We start from the raw sequence: 13985 nt of genomic DNA on the forward strand, positions 1-13985 counted from the left end.
ACGTTCTAACCATGTCCGTCCGTCTGTCCCTCTGCCTCACCCGATAGAGTCCAATGGAAGCAGATACACAGCTGAAATTTTACATAGATCGCCAATATCGGTTCACGATTTCTCCTATCCCCCAAAATGACTTTATTGCATATAACTGACTAAAAAAGCGTCTATAAAGGTTAAATTCGGCATAAACATGTTTTATAGTAACCTAAGTCTATTTGTAAAATTTTACTAGGATCGGTCCATAATTGACCCTACTCCATTAATGACCCAAGCCCTCATTAAAGTCCGAAAATCCCCGACGATATTCATGTTAATTTTACGGGTTATGATTTGATAATTTATATTAAGATTCGGCATAGCCGAATATATAACACTTTTACTAGTTTAAGTCCGATTTGGTAATTTTTGCTCAATTTTTAACAATTATAGCATGTTAAACAGTTTATATATATTATATATATTCCTCTTCATTGTTTTCCCAAGACCTTTCAATCTTTAATACCTACAAATTATTATTTTAACACACCATCAAATACAGTTAAATGTTAAATTAACGATGGCCATTTGGCTTAAAGTTTATTTGTTAAAATGACAAAAAAATATTAATTTTCCTTTTAACAAAATCCAACTAAATAAACATTGAAAGTTTTCTTTCTTTCCTTTTTTCACTTCTTTCTATCTTCTTTTGTGAAGAACATACATAAACTTAAGTTTAATAAAAATCAGCAAGTGAAAAGTTTTTATCACAACAGAAACTTTTATGTTGCTTTTGTCAATTTATGTACTTTATATTTCTTAAATTTTTGGTATTTTATTTATAAAGCTGAAACATTTCATAGTTACCTCAAAAATTCTGCTTTAAGTTGTGAAAACAAAAATTATTGTAAAGGAAGTTTTATTTTTTATATAAAAAAAACTGACACGAAAAACAAATATAAAGTCAAGTTAAATACGAATATCTAAGAGATCAAAATCAAAGTATGAGAAATTTATGGGCAAATAAATGAAAAACTGACAAAAAGCAAATATTGAATAAAATAAATAATAAGTTTTTGTTGGTGACAATGATGATAGCAGCGAGTGTTGAAAGTTGGAAATGAAGATGACACAAAGTATTAAATAAAGTTAAAGTTATGAATTCATATTCAATATGAGGTAGAATAACTCAAACCTAGTTGAATCTAAGTATGTATGTAACTACTCTAACATTTTTTGCCAATTTCTTTTGTTATGGCTTAAAATAAAGTATACAGTTTTAACTCACTGAATTGAAGAAGTTTGTTTGATATTGAAAGTGGTGTTAATTAGAAATTTTGCTTAAAATCTTGGTATTTATAGACTTTAAATAACAGTCAGGAATTGTATCCCGAAGTTCTATGTGGTCTTGAAGAACATAATGTCCACAACTAGACGGATGGATGGACATTGCTAAATTGACTTTGGCATCCAATACACGGAAAAAATTATCAGTAATTTATTTTCAATTAACATGTTTTTCTCTTTCTTTAATTTTAATTTAAGCAATTTTTTATTTGTCTTAATTATCTCGTTGTTTAAAACCTAAGTTTACAAATTTGATTAAATTTTTAATTGATTCAATTAGTTTTTTAATTGATTGAAAAAAATTTTCTGGCCAACTTTTCTATTTTAGTTTTTTTTTTTTAAATATTTTATTTTGATTTCTTATGCTAACAATGTTTATAATTCTTAAATAGTAAATACGATTTTAGGCATATAATATTCAAGTTTCCTGACAATTTATAAGACACTTTATATGTTCAAATTTGATAATAAAGTGATATTTTTTGTAAATGCTCAACGCATTGTTAAAGGTCAAGCATTCCTTTAACATTATGAGTAATCAATTAATAATTTGATTGTTTTAATCATCAACTTAATTGGTTTTTAATACATTTTCTACCAAACAAACTAATTCATTTGATAAATAAATTAATAAAAATTAGATTTTATTTTTATTAAATATTTAATTTATACAATTAATGAATTAATCAATTTTAAATTTTGTCTCAATTATTGATATTAATTGTTCTGATTAATTCGTTATTTGGAAAAAAAAGTATTTTTTTAAATTTTTTAAAAATTTGATAATTGATATCATCATTTTGGTGATAGGTGCAAAACTTGCTTGATACAATTATTTTGATAATTGAAACATATTTTTAGTTTTTTTCTGTGTAGGATTCAGAATATACTTAATTATAGAAATTTAAAAAAGTTTGACAAACTTTAATACACACACTTTCAACGAAATTGAAGGGTCCATAAAGTAAATGATTTTCTTGAGAGCACCATTATTTAAATTCATTATGAAAGTTTTCAATTCACACAAAAGAAAACATTTGATTTCTTTTTATCGGTTTGTTGATTTTCCCATTTTTTCTTTAGTCAATAATTTAATGATTTTTTTCCATTCGAGTGTAATTTCCTAAGAGCACGCATATATAAAAAGAGAACTGTAAAACTTTTCAATCTAAATTTGTCCATGCTTTCACTTTATCCCCACCAAACAAAGGGTTTAATGCGTAAAAATCGTTTTTAAGTAGTGTTTATAAAAAACCGACTTTTGGAAAAACCGGTTTTTCGGTTAACCGAAAATTGACCATTTCTAGAAAACCGGTTTGTCGGTTAACCGAGTATAAAAAAACCGGTTAAACCGGTTAACCGAAATGTTTGGAAATCTTTAAAATATTATAATATTTAGTTGAAAAAGTCATTATTATGAATTACTTAATAAGATATTTGCACTTTTTAGTATAGATATGCACATTAATATATCATAAGAAAACAAACTTATATAGATCTGAAGATATTATTGATTCGTTAGGTATATGGAAGTTGCCATAGGAGGGATAAATTGACCTTTGAATATATAATCCATCTATATCAATAGCAAAAATTATGTCCAGAACTATCAAGGCTCGCGACGATTTATCGGGAACGGAAGTAGACGACGACTGTCTCGACATAGACAGTGACCTCCCTTCGCTCGCTACGCCTGTGGTTGTTCAAATTACTGTGAATGACTCTTAGGAATATTGACAGGTGTCATTCTGACTTCCTGTCAATCAACCTAAGCGCCATTACAGTTTGTGAAAAACCCCAGCAGCATAAGTTCTCGGACGGCAACAACAATCCTTATGTTTCGATAAATAAAGTCCGTTTTGAGAACGTTTGTGAAACTTCTCGATTTTTATTATACTCACGCAGTAAACAAGTAAGTGCATCCTGAATTTTACCATCAATGTTATTTATCCGTCTTAATAAATAACAAATTTCTTCATATAATGGTTGGAATTTGTTTAAATAGTTAATTTTTTATTGGTTTAAATGCCAACTTTTTACTAATTTCCTGATTATCTGAAATTGTAAATCTCCATTTTATATACATAACATTTGTTTAACAATCTTAGGTCTGTTTTCATATGCACAAACGGAAATAATGTTTAGAATTATCTATCCAAAATGTTTAAAAACCACAATAAAAAATCAGAGAAAACATACAATTTTGTACCAAAAATTTGTTTTTTTTTGGAACCGGTTAACCGAGACTTAAAACCCGGATAACCCGGTTAACCGAAAACCAATGTTTTAAAAAAACCGGTTTGCGAAAAACCGAAATATGCAATAAAAACCGGTTTTTCGGTTATCCGGTTAACCGGTTTATAAACCCTATTTTTAAGGCTGAAGTTTTTTTTTTTTATTTATTTAATTTTATATTTCAAGTTATTTTTCATTTATTTTTTTTTTTCGTTTTTTTTTTTTTTTGGCTCGTGTTTAACTCTTAAGTTAAAAAGTCAATAAATTATGTAAATTTGTTTACTTTTGTACATATTTTCTATTTAGTATTTCCGATGAAGTGGGTATAAATTCCTTTAGCCTTAAGCTATTTATTTCATTATTTTAATGTTATCGAAAAAAGAAGGAGAGTGAGGAAACCCCTAAGAAAAAAGATTGCCTAACTTAAAAAAATATGTATATAAAAAATATTTAAAGAGTTTTTTTTTCTTCTTTTTTATTTACAGATACTTTTTGAAGTTTTAAAGCCTAATTAAGGTAAGTTTGCGAAAAAAATATATATATTTTTTATTGGTTGCTGTTCATGTGGAAAAGTTTAATGATATTTTAGATTGAAAAATAACTTTTGGCAGTTCCTAAAATATGTAAATTGAAATACGCGTTAATGTTCTTTTTCAATTTATTTTAATGACAAAAAAAGAACATTGATATTAAGCAAGGTTGTACACATTTTACCAAAAAATTATGTACTATCGAAAGGATTTTTATCATCAGGAAGTATATGTTGAATCCACTTCACAAGTTCATTGGTTTCGAATTTGTATCTTTATGTTGTGTGCATTATTAGAATTAAACAATTTTGGAACCTTTTCACAAGGAATATTTTTGTTAACAAAAAGAAAATTAAAGTAACTAAGTATGTTATTGTTTTTTATGAATAGTTGAGGCAAAATGTTTGCGAATACAACTCACAGTGGACAATTTTTGAAATACATAAAGTTTTCCCAAATATAATGTACTCCAACTCAAATGCACTCCTCAATTTCCAATATTCATAAATTCTGTTAACCAGAAATGCATACATATACATACATATTTTATTAATTTTACTTATCTCGGTTTTTGTCAAATATGTGTAAAATTGAAAAAAGTAATATATTTTATATGTATGGACAATTTCATATCAAGCGGCTCAACTCAAAAAATCGATTTTGCCAAATTTTGCACAAATCTTAGTACTATTGGATAGCTGCTGGACTTAGAGGGGGTCAAAGTTGGACATTTTGGTCATACAGGGTTTTATTCAAATGTGTGTAACTTTTCACTTATTGTGGACTTTTGTGTTTTCGCTCAAAAAGTTGATTTTATATGGAAAATGAAAGTGATCACATACTTTTATTGTTTTGGCTCTATCTCTTCTAGTTTCCCAGATAAATGGACTTTTATGTTTTCACTCGAAAATTCGATTTTATATGGGGAATGAAAGTGATCACAGATTTTCATTGTTTTGGGCTCTGTCTCTTCTAGTTTCCCAGATAAATGGACTTTTATATTTTTACCCAAAAATTTGATTTTATATGGGATATGAAAGTGATCACAGATTTTTATTGTTTTGGCTCTATCTCTTCTAGTTTCCCAGAAAAATGGACTTTTGTGTTTTCACTAAAAAAATAAATTTTATATGGGAAATGAAAGTGATCACAGATTTTAATTGTTTTGGATCTATCTCTTCTAGTTTCCCAGATAAATGGACTTTTATATTTTCACCCAAAAACTCGATTTTATATGGGAAATGAAAGTGATCACAGATTTTCATTGTTTTGGCTCTATCTCTTCTAGTTTCCCAGATAAATGGACTTTTATATTTTCACCCAAAAACTCGATTTTATATGGGAAATGAAAGTGATCACAGATTTTCATTGTTTTGGCTCTATCTCTTCTAGTTTCCCAGATAAATGGACTTTTATATTTTCTCCCAAAATTTCGATTTTTATGGGAAATGAAAGTGATCGCAGATTTTCATTGTTTTGGCTCTATCCCTTCCAGTTTCCCAGATAAATGGACTTTTATATTTTCATTCAAAAAATGGATTTTTACTAGGAAATAAAGGGATCACAGATTTTCGTTGTTTTGGCTCTATCTCTTCTAGTTTCCCAGATAAATGGACTTTTGTGTTTTCACTCAAAAAATAGATTTTATATGGGAAATGAGAGTGATCACAGATTTTCATTGTTTTGGCTCTATCTCTTCTAGTTTCCTAGATAAATGGACTTTTATATTTAAACCCAAAAATTCGTTTTTATATGGAAAATGAAAGGGATCTTATAGTTTCCCAGATAAATGGACTTTTATATTTTCACCCAAAAATTTGATTTTATATGGGAAATGAAAGTGATCACAGATTTTCATTGTTTTGGCTTCATCTCTTCTAGTTTCCCAGATAAATGGACTTTTATATTTTCACCCAAAAATTTGATTTTATATGGGAAATGAAAGTGATCACAGATTTTCGTTGTTTTGGCTCTATCTCATCTAGTTTCCCAGATAAATGCACTTTTATATTTAAACTCAAAAATTCGATTTTATATTGAAAATGGAAGTGTTCACAGATTTTCATTGTTTTGGCAGATAAATGGACTTTTATTTTTCTATTAAAAAAATGGATTTTTACTAGGAAATAAAGTGATCACAGATTTTCATTGTTTGTTATGTTTTCAACCAAAAATTCGATTTTATATGAGAAATGAAAGTGATCACAGATTTTCATTGTTTTGGCTCTATCTCTTCTAGTTTCCCAGATAAATGGACTTTAGTGTTTTCACTCAAAAAATTGATTTTATATTGGAAATGAAAGTGATTGCAGATTTTCATTGTTTTGGCTCTATCTCTTTTAGTTTTCCAGATAAGTTGATTTTTATATTTCTCCCAAAAATTCGAATTTATATTGAAAATGAAAGTGTTCTCAGATTTTCATTGTTTTTGCTCTATCTCTTCTAGTTTCCAATATAAATGGACTTTTATGTTTTCGCTCAAAAAATCGATTTTAAATGGGAAATGAAAGTGATCACAGATTTTCGTTGTTTTGGCTCTATCTCTTCTAGTTTCCCAGATAAATGGACTTTTATATTTTCACCCAAAAATTCGATTTTATATGGGAAATGAAAGTGATCACAGATTTTCATTGTTTTGGCTCTATCTTTTCTAGTTTGCCATATAAATGGACTTTTATATTTTCACCCAAAAACTTGATTTTATATGGGAAATGAAAGTGATCACAGATTTTCGTTCTTTTGGCTGTATCTCTTCTAGTTTCCCAGATAAATGGACTTTTATATTTTCAACCAAAAACTCGATTTTGTATGCGAAATAAAAGTGATCACAGATTTTCATTGTTTTGGCTGTATCTCTTCTAGTTTCCCAGATAAATGGACTTTTATGTTTCTACTAAAAAAATGGATTTTTACTAGGAAATAAAGTTATCACAGATTTTCATAGTTTTGGCTCTGTCTCTTCTAGTTTCCCAGATAAGTGGACTTTTATATTTTCACCCAAAAATTCGATTTTATATGGGAAATGTAAATGATCACAGATTTTCATTGTTTTGGCTCTATCTCTTCTAGTTTCCCAGATAAATGGACTTTAATTTTTCATTGTTTTGGCTCTATCTCTTCTAGTTTCCCAGATAAATAGACTTTTATGTTTTCACCCAAAAATTCGCTTTTATATGGGAAATGAAATTAATCACAGATTTTCATTGTTTTGGGTCCACCTCTGCTAGTTTCCCAGGAAATGGACTTTTATGTTTTTACTAAAAAAATGGACTTTTACTAGGAAATAAAGTGATCACAGATTTTTATTGTTTTGGCTATATCTCTTCTAGTTTCCCAGAAAAAAGTACTTTTATGTTTTCACCCAAAAATTCGCTTTTATATGGGAAATGAAAATGATCACAGATTTTCATTGTTTTGGCTCTATCTCTTCTAGTTTCCCAAATAAATGGACTTTTATGTTTCTATTAAAAAAAGTGGATTTTTACTAGGAAATAAAGTGATCACCGATTTTCATTGTTTTGGCTCTATCTCTTCTAGTTTCCCAGATAAATAGACTTTTATGTTTTTACTCAAAAAAATAGAATTTATATCGGAAATGAAAGTGATCACAGATTTTCACTGTTTTGGGTCCACCTCTTCTAGTTTCCCAGGAAATGGACTTTTATGTTTCTACTAAAAAAATGGATTTTTACTAGGAAATAAAGTGATCACAGAGTTTCATTGTTTTGGCTATATCTCTTCTAGTTTCCCAAATAAATGGACTTTTATGTTTTCACTCAGAAACTCGATTTTATATGGGAAATGAAAGTGATCTTAGATTTTCATTGTTGTGGCTCTATCTCTTCTAGTTTCCCAGATAAATAGACTTATGTGTTTTCACTCAAAAAATCGATTTTATATGGGAAGTGAAATTGATCACAGATTTTCGTTGCTTTGGCCAAATCTCTTCTAGTTTCCCAGATAAATGGACTTTTATGTTTTCACCCAAAAAATAGATTCTATATTGGAAATGAAAGTGATCACAGATTTTCATTGTTTTGGCTATAACTCTTCTAGTTTCCCAAATAAATGGACTTTTATGTTTCTACTCAAAAAATGGATTTTTACTAGGAGATGAAGTGATCACAGATTTTCATTGTTTTGTTTCTATCTCTTCTAGTTTCCCAAATGAATGGACTTTTATGTTTTCACTCAAAAAATGAGTGTCATGGTATGTTAATTTTAATAATTCGTATTCAGTATTTCGGAGATACTGAATACTGGTGTAAATCAATAAAAAAATTTCAAAAATATGAAAATTATCAAAAAAAAAATTCCTTATAATATAGGGAATATTATGCCTTTAATGACCTTTCACATGAAATCAAAATTTGGTTCCTTTGAGTGAAAAATTTAATAAACTTTAAAAAAGTTTCTTTTTGTTCTTTGACCTATTGAAACGAAAAAAATATATCTTAAAATGAACAAAGCTTTCATTATTGGTGGGTTTATCAGTACCTTATATTTTCTCCATAGAAAAGGAGCCACCCGTATATATTTTGTAAATATTGCATTTTTCTTACATACTTGAATTTTTTTTGTAAATATATGTTAAAAAAGTCATAATTGTTTTAAAAAATCTGCACGTAATTTTCAATGATGTCACGTCTTAACTTTATGATTTTTAATAGAACAGAACTTCTTTAATATTTTAGCTCTCGCTTTGTACACTAATTCCTCGCATGATAACGAGACAATGACGATGCTGTTATATTCTATTATATTTCATTTTTTTTTTTTTTTTTGTTTAAATTAATGGGTGTTTTTTATATTTTATTATTATTTTTTTTTTTTAATAAAACTTTTCTTTATTAAACCCAAGAAGAATATTAAAGAGAAATACTAAATCCGTATTAAAACAATTTATATTTTTTTTTTTGTTGTTTTTCATTTTAATAAACAATACTTGGTACAAAAGAATCACACTCCCTGCTAGTATTTCATATACACAAGTAATAATACAAAGGAAACCAAACTATAATTAGTTTTCTGTGGTTATGTGTTTATTCGAAAAAAATAATTTTTAATTTTAAATTTTGTTCTCCCTTGGAAAAACCAAAAAAGGAAAACCGATGTCATGTGAAAGTAAAAATTTGCTGTGGGTGACAGTCTTAAACAACATGGTGCTAAATTGGAAAAATAAAATGCAAATAAAAAGCTGAATATTAAAAGTTTTAGGTTAAAGCAAAAACTAGTAAATATTTATATTAAGTTTTAAATATTTAATTAAAAAACGAATAATTTATATATTAAACAAAATTACAACAACTATAAAAGAGAAATTAATATGTTCTTTTATGCGAAATACAAAAACAAATTAAATTGCGATAGATTAAAATAACGAGAAAATAGGCGATGAAATTTTCACAAATACTAATGTTATTTAGAATATGTAGTTGAAAAAATCAATATATCTATAAAATTATTTTCAATAAATGTCCTTCTATAAATTTTAATTTAAATATGTATTACATTTAAATTGTAACCCTCCACCTTTACTCCGAGTCAATAACTTTTCATATGGTTGTTGGTAGTTAATTTGCTAATTCAAATTATTATTCTTTCCATAACGTTAACATTGATAATTTTCATAAAAATTTTATAACAGGAAAAAAGTTCTCCATACTCGCATCAACACGCAAGTTTATCGGAAAACAAACTATTACAATAAAGTATTTGTTTGTTCCAACTAGTTGTGAGTTTTTTATAAATTAACGTTTTTTGTTTTTCTTTTTCATAATAAAATACTACAACACTCCTTGTAGAAAATAAAAAAAAAAACTAAAAGAGTAATATAAACAACAAGGATAACAACAATTTAACCTTAAAAGAGCAGTAAATCTCTTTTTACTTTTGAAAAAGGAAGTTGTTAATGGCATAAATGAATTTTAATGGTTTTCTAGAGGTCACTCAAGGTAATAATAGGAAGTAATAAAAATTTAAGAATTAATGTCACCCTTTTACATTTATGACTATGTTTCTGTGACTGTCCGTCTGTCTGCATGTTGAGACTCCCACTTCTAGATGTGTGTCTTCTTTTTAAAACATTGGGGGTTAGTTAGAAGAAAAGAAATTAATTCTAATAAAACTAAGTAACTATTTAATAGGGGTTAACAATTTTAATGTATGTGTGAATAGTTTAATAAATGTGCTGCTATATATAGTAGTAATAGTTTGTAAATAATTAAAAATGTTAATGTATTTTAATTTGTTATTAATAGACACAGAAAGACAACAGTAGGGCACAACAAGAAATAATAGTTATAGAAAGCAGTGTTTGTCTTAGATAGGACGGTAAAAAAATATTGTCTTTTTAATTAAAATTAATTAAGAGACACTAAAAATAAAATATCATGACAAATCTAATTTTCGTGACAAGGAGTTATTGGGTGCCGTTTTATAGATTTGCATTTAATCCTGACCATAAACTTTTTTTAACCATTATTAGAACTTAAGATATCATATAAATACCAAAACAAGTATATATGTTTAGTCGGCCATGGCCCTACACTAGTAAGAATGTTAAAAAATGTTTAAATAATAGAGTATATAATTTGATTTTTACCTTAATTTCGGAATATTTATACCCTACACCACTTTAGTGGGGAGGGTATATTGGATTTGTGCTGATGTTTGTAACATACAAAAATATTCGTCCTAGACCCACCTTAAAGTATACCAATCGGCTTAGAATCGTTTTCTGAGTCGATTAAGCTATGTCCGTCCGTCCGTCCGTCTGGCTGGCTGGCTGTCCATGTAAACCTTGTGCGCAAGGTACAGGTCGCAATTTTCAAGATAATTGGATGAAATTTGGCACGCACGTTTTATTTGACCTAAGGACGAAGCCTATTGAAAATGGTTAAAATCGGTCCATTATTTCACCTAGCCCCCATAGAACAGAACCCCCCGAAAAGGGCTTCTGAGCACATAATTATGTTTAATATACAGATATATCGGTAAAATACTGCACAACTAAGTTTTATAGAAGTCTTGATGACCCTGCCAAATTTCATAAAGATCGGGCCACATTTGACCCTAGCTCCCATACAAAGTCCCCTTCAGAAAATTACTTGAATGTTCCAAATTAGCTTATAAACACAAATATCGCGATGAAATTCAGCACAATAAAATATTATGTCAATATAAATATATTCACAAAATTTTATCGGGCTTGGTCCATATTTGCCCCTAGCCCCCATATAAAGCCTCTTTCAGAAAATTAGTTTTTCATCCATAAATTGCTTAAATGTATCGGAACAAGGGAATATTGAAGATAAATGCTTTATTATGAAAAATAAATCACATTTAATATTCATAACTGGTGTAGGGTATCATATGGTCGGCCCCGCCCGACTATAATTTCTAACTTGTTTTATTTATTAATGACAAAAAAAGAAATTTGTGTTTATAAGTAAATTTTGACATTTTGTCATTTTCGGAAGGGGAGTTTTTATGGAGGGATAGGATCAAATGAGAAACTATCATTACAACAATGGGCAACGTCATTTGAACTTCTATAAAACTACATTTTGCTGATTTTTGTTGACATACTGAAACATTTAACATAATTTTGAGCACAAAAGCCCTATTCAGGGCGTACGGTTTTATGGGGGCTAGGCGAAATAATGGACCTATTTCATAGCATTTCATAACCGCCCCTAGCAGACACGGAAGAAAAAGAGTATTTCTGGCACAATTAAGATCGGGATGGAGCAACAGGCTCAATGCCTACTGGTCACGTATAGACCGTGCCGACTCCAACGAATGGCCTGCATGTGGTCAGGGTCCTCATGACACCCACCACATATTCAACTGCTCAGCCAACTACTTCACTCTGTCCAATGGATTTATGGATGCATCCAGTTGAAGTAGCCCAATTTTTAGGCCTGGACATTGATGTAGAACCCCCCAACTAGATTATTGTATAGTTTTAGCCAGAGTAAGGAGAGCGTTCAAATTGATTTCTCTCTAGAGAGATATTAATTCGAGCGAAAAAAATTATTTACTTTATTGTGAATATATCTTTTTTTTTCCTGAGTTTAAATATAAATCTCACGAGAAATATTTAAATTTATAGAGCGGAAAATACATTTCTCTTATGAAACGAGTACAAATGAATTTATCGGGAGTTGTATAATATTGTATATAAAGTCAAAAACATCAAAACAAAAACACGCTCATCTTTTTTCTATTTTTACAACCTCACACACATGCACATTTTTTTCATCAGTTTTTTGTTTTTTACACCGCCGTAAAACCGGTTTTGCCGCACACATCTTTTGTATGTGAGTTTTACTCAAATTCTATTCCTTTTGATATCTCTCGTGAGATGAATTAAAAAATCAAAATACATAGATATCGCTCATGAAGTGAACATAAAAAATAAGAGTTGAAATAAAAATACTTCTCGCGAGTTTAAAAATAATTCTCGTGAAATGAGCTGTATAACGAGAGAAATAAATAAGATAATATTCACGAGTGCAAAAATTACTTACTCTGGTTTTAGCTGTTACAACATCAACGGATTTCAACCATTTTCAATATCGTTCTTGGGTCGAAAGAAGAGTACTTACAAAATTTCATCCTATTATCTTGAAAATTGTTTATGTGGACACACAGACGGACTGACAGACAAACATAGCTAAATCGACTCAGAAAGTGTTTCTGAGGTGTAGGACCAATATTTTAGAGTTTTTCAAACTTTAGCACAAACGCATAATACCCTCCGCCATTGGTATTTTTTAAGTTTAGTATACTAAGGTCGATATATTCCATCGCTGGTGTAAACTAAGGAGTCTTAAAAAACTATTTATTATTTTTCTTGCATTCAGTACATAAATACATATCGTTCGAAAGGTATTTCTACAAAAGATTTGTTCACGGGACACTCTAATATATATGTAGCAAATATTTTATTTTAATTTTAATTACATTTATGATGTTAAAGTTGTCATCTATTATTTAAAATAACAATTACTTGTAAAAGCATAAGTTTAACATTAAACCCTATTAACTAAAGATGAATTGATATGTGTAAATAATCTCTTTATAAAAAACACTCTTTGAAAATTAATTAAGTTATATTTTGCTAATGGTTTTAAATTAAAGTTTTAACAAAACTAATTTTGTATTGAAAATGTACATAATAAACATTAAATAAACCATTAATATCTTTATGAATAAGGAGCTTAGATAATAATAAGATGAAGTTGCAAAGGAAGGGCGTTTATATAATGAAACATATGTACATATGTATAGATGTATGTAGCTAGATAGCTTGACTTCGAGAAATGAGTTACTTGAAAATACTCCCGGTTATAAAGGAGTCATTCTGACTGCAAAACATGTTGTCTTATCTGGAGCCTTTTCCAATAATTGACCGAAAAGTTTAATCATTTAAAAGACATTAAATGACATCAATTGAAGAGGCACATTTTATAGACCTTCACCATATATTAAAACCTATAGGAATATGAATCTTTAGGGGGATAATGGAGATAATGTAAATACTTTAAGGTGTCCATAAAGCAAAAAAATTGGAATGCCTGATATAGAGTACACAAAGTATACTCTAATACTTTTCATTTTTCCTTTTTCAACTTTAACAATTAAATTGTTTGTCTAAAACGAGAATAATTAACACAAATATAAACTAATTAAACAACAGTTTCTTTAATGTACTTTGACTATATATATTGTTTAATTATAAAATAAACATATAAAACATAATAATGACAAAATTGTATTTTACAAAAGAAGATCAAATTCGCGGTTCTATTTACAAATAACAACTACAAACAGAATTACAAACAACTTCAATATAGAGCCAATGTAATTTAAGATTTCCCAGTCAAAAGGGAC

The 13985-nt window shown here is 28.4% G+C and overlaps 1 protein-coding gene across 8 annotated transcripts in view; it reads left to right on the forward strand.

Moving 5' to 3' along the window:
- LOC119604659 (complexin) overlaps positions 1–13985 on the forward strand; it is a 328553-nt gene that overhangs the window by 101433 nt on the left and 213135 nt on the right. For all 8 annotated transcript variants that reach the window (XM_037957421.1, XM_037957426.1, XM_037957425.1 and 5 more), the window contains one exon: positions 4041–4071. The gene's annotated coding sequence lies outside the window, so the exon portion shown is untranslated. The remainder of the gene's footprint in view (positions 1–4040; positions 4072–13985) is intronic.

This window comes from Lucilia sericata, unplaced genomic scaffold (genome assembly GCF_015586225.1).
Source record: "Lucilia sericata isolate MDLA Ls3-8-SP2 unplaced genomic scaffold, ASM1558622v1 Contig000416F_arrow, whole genome shotgun sequence".
NCBI lineage: Eukaryota > Metazoa > Arthropoda > Insecta > Diptera > Calliphoridae > Lucilia > Lucilia sericata.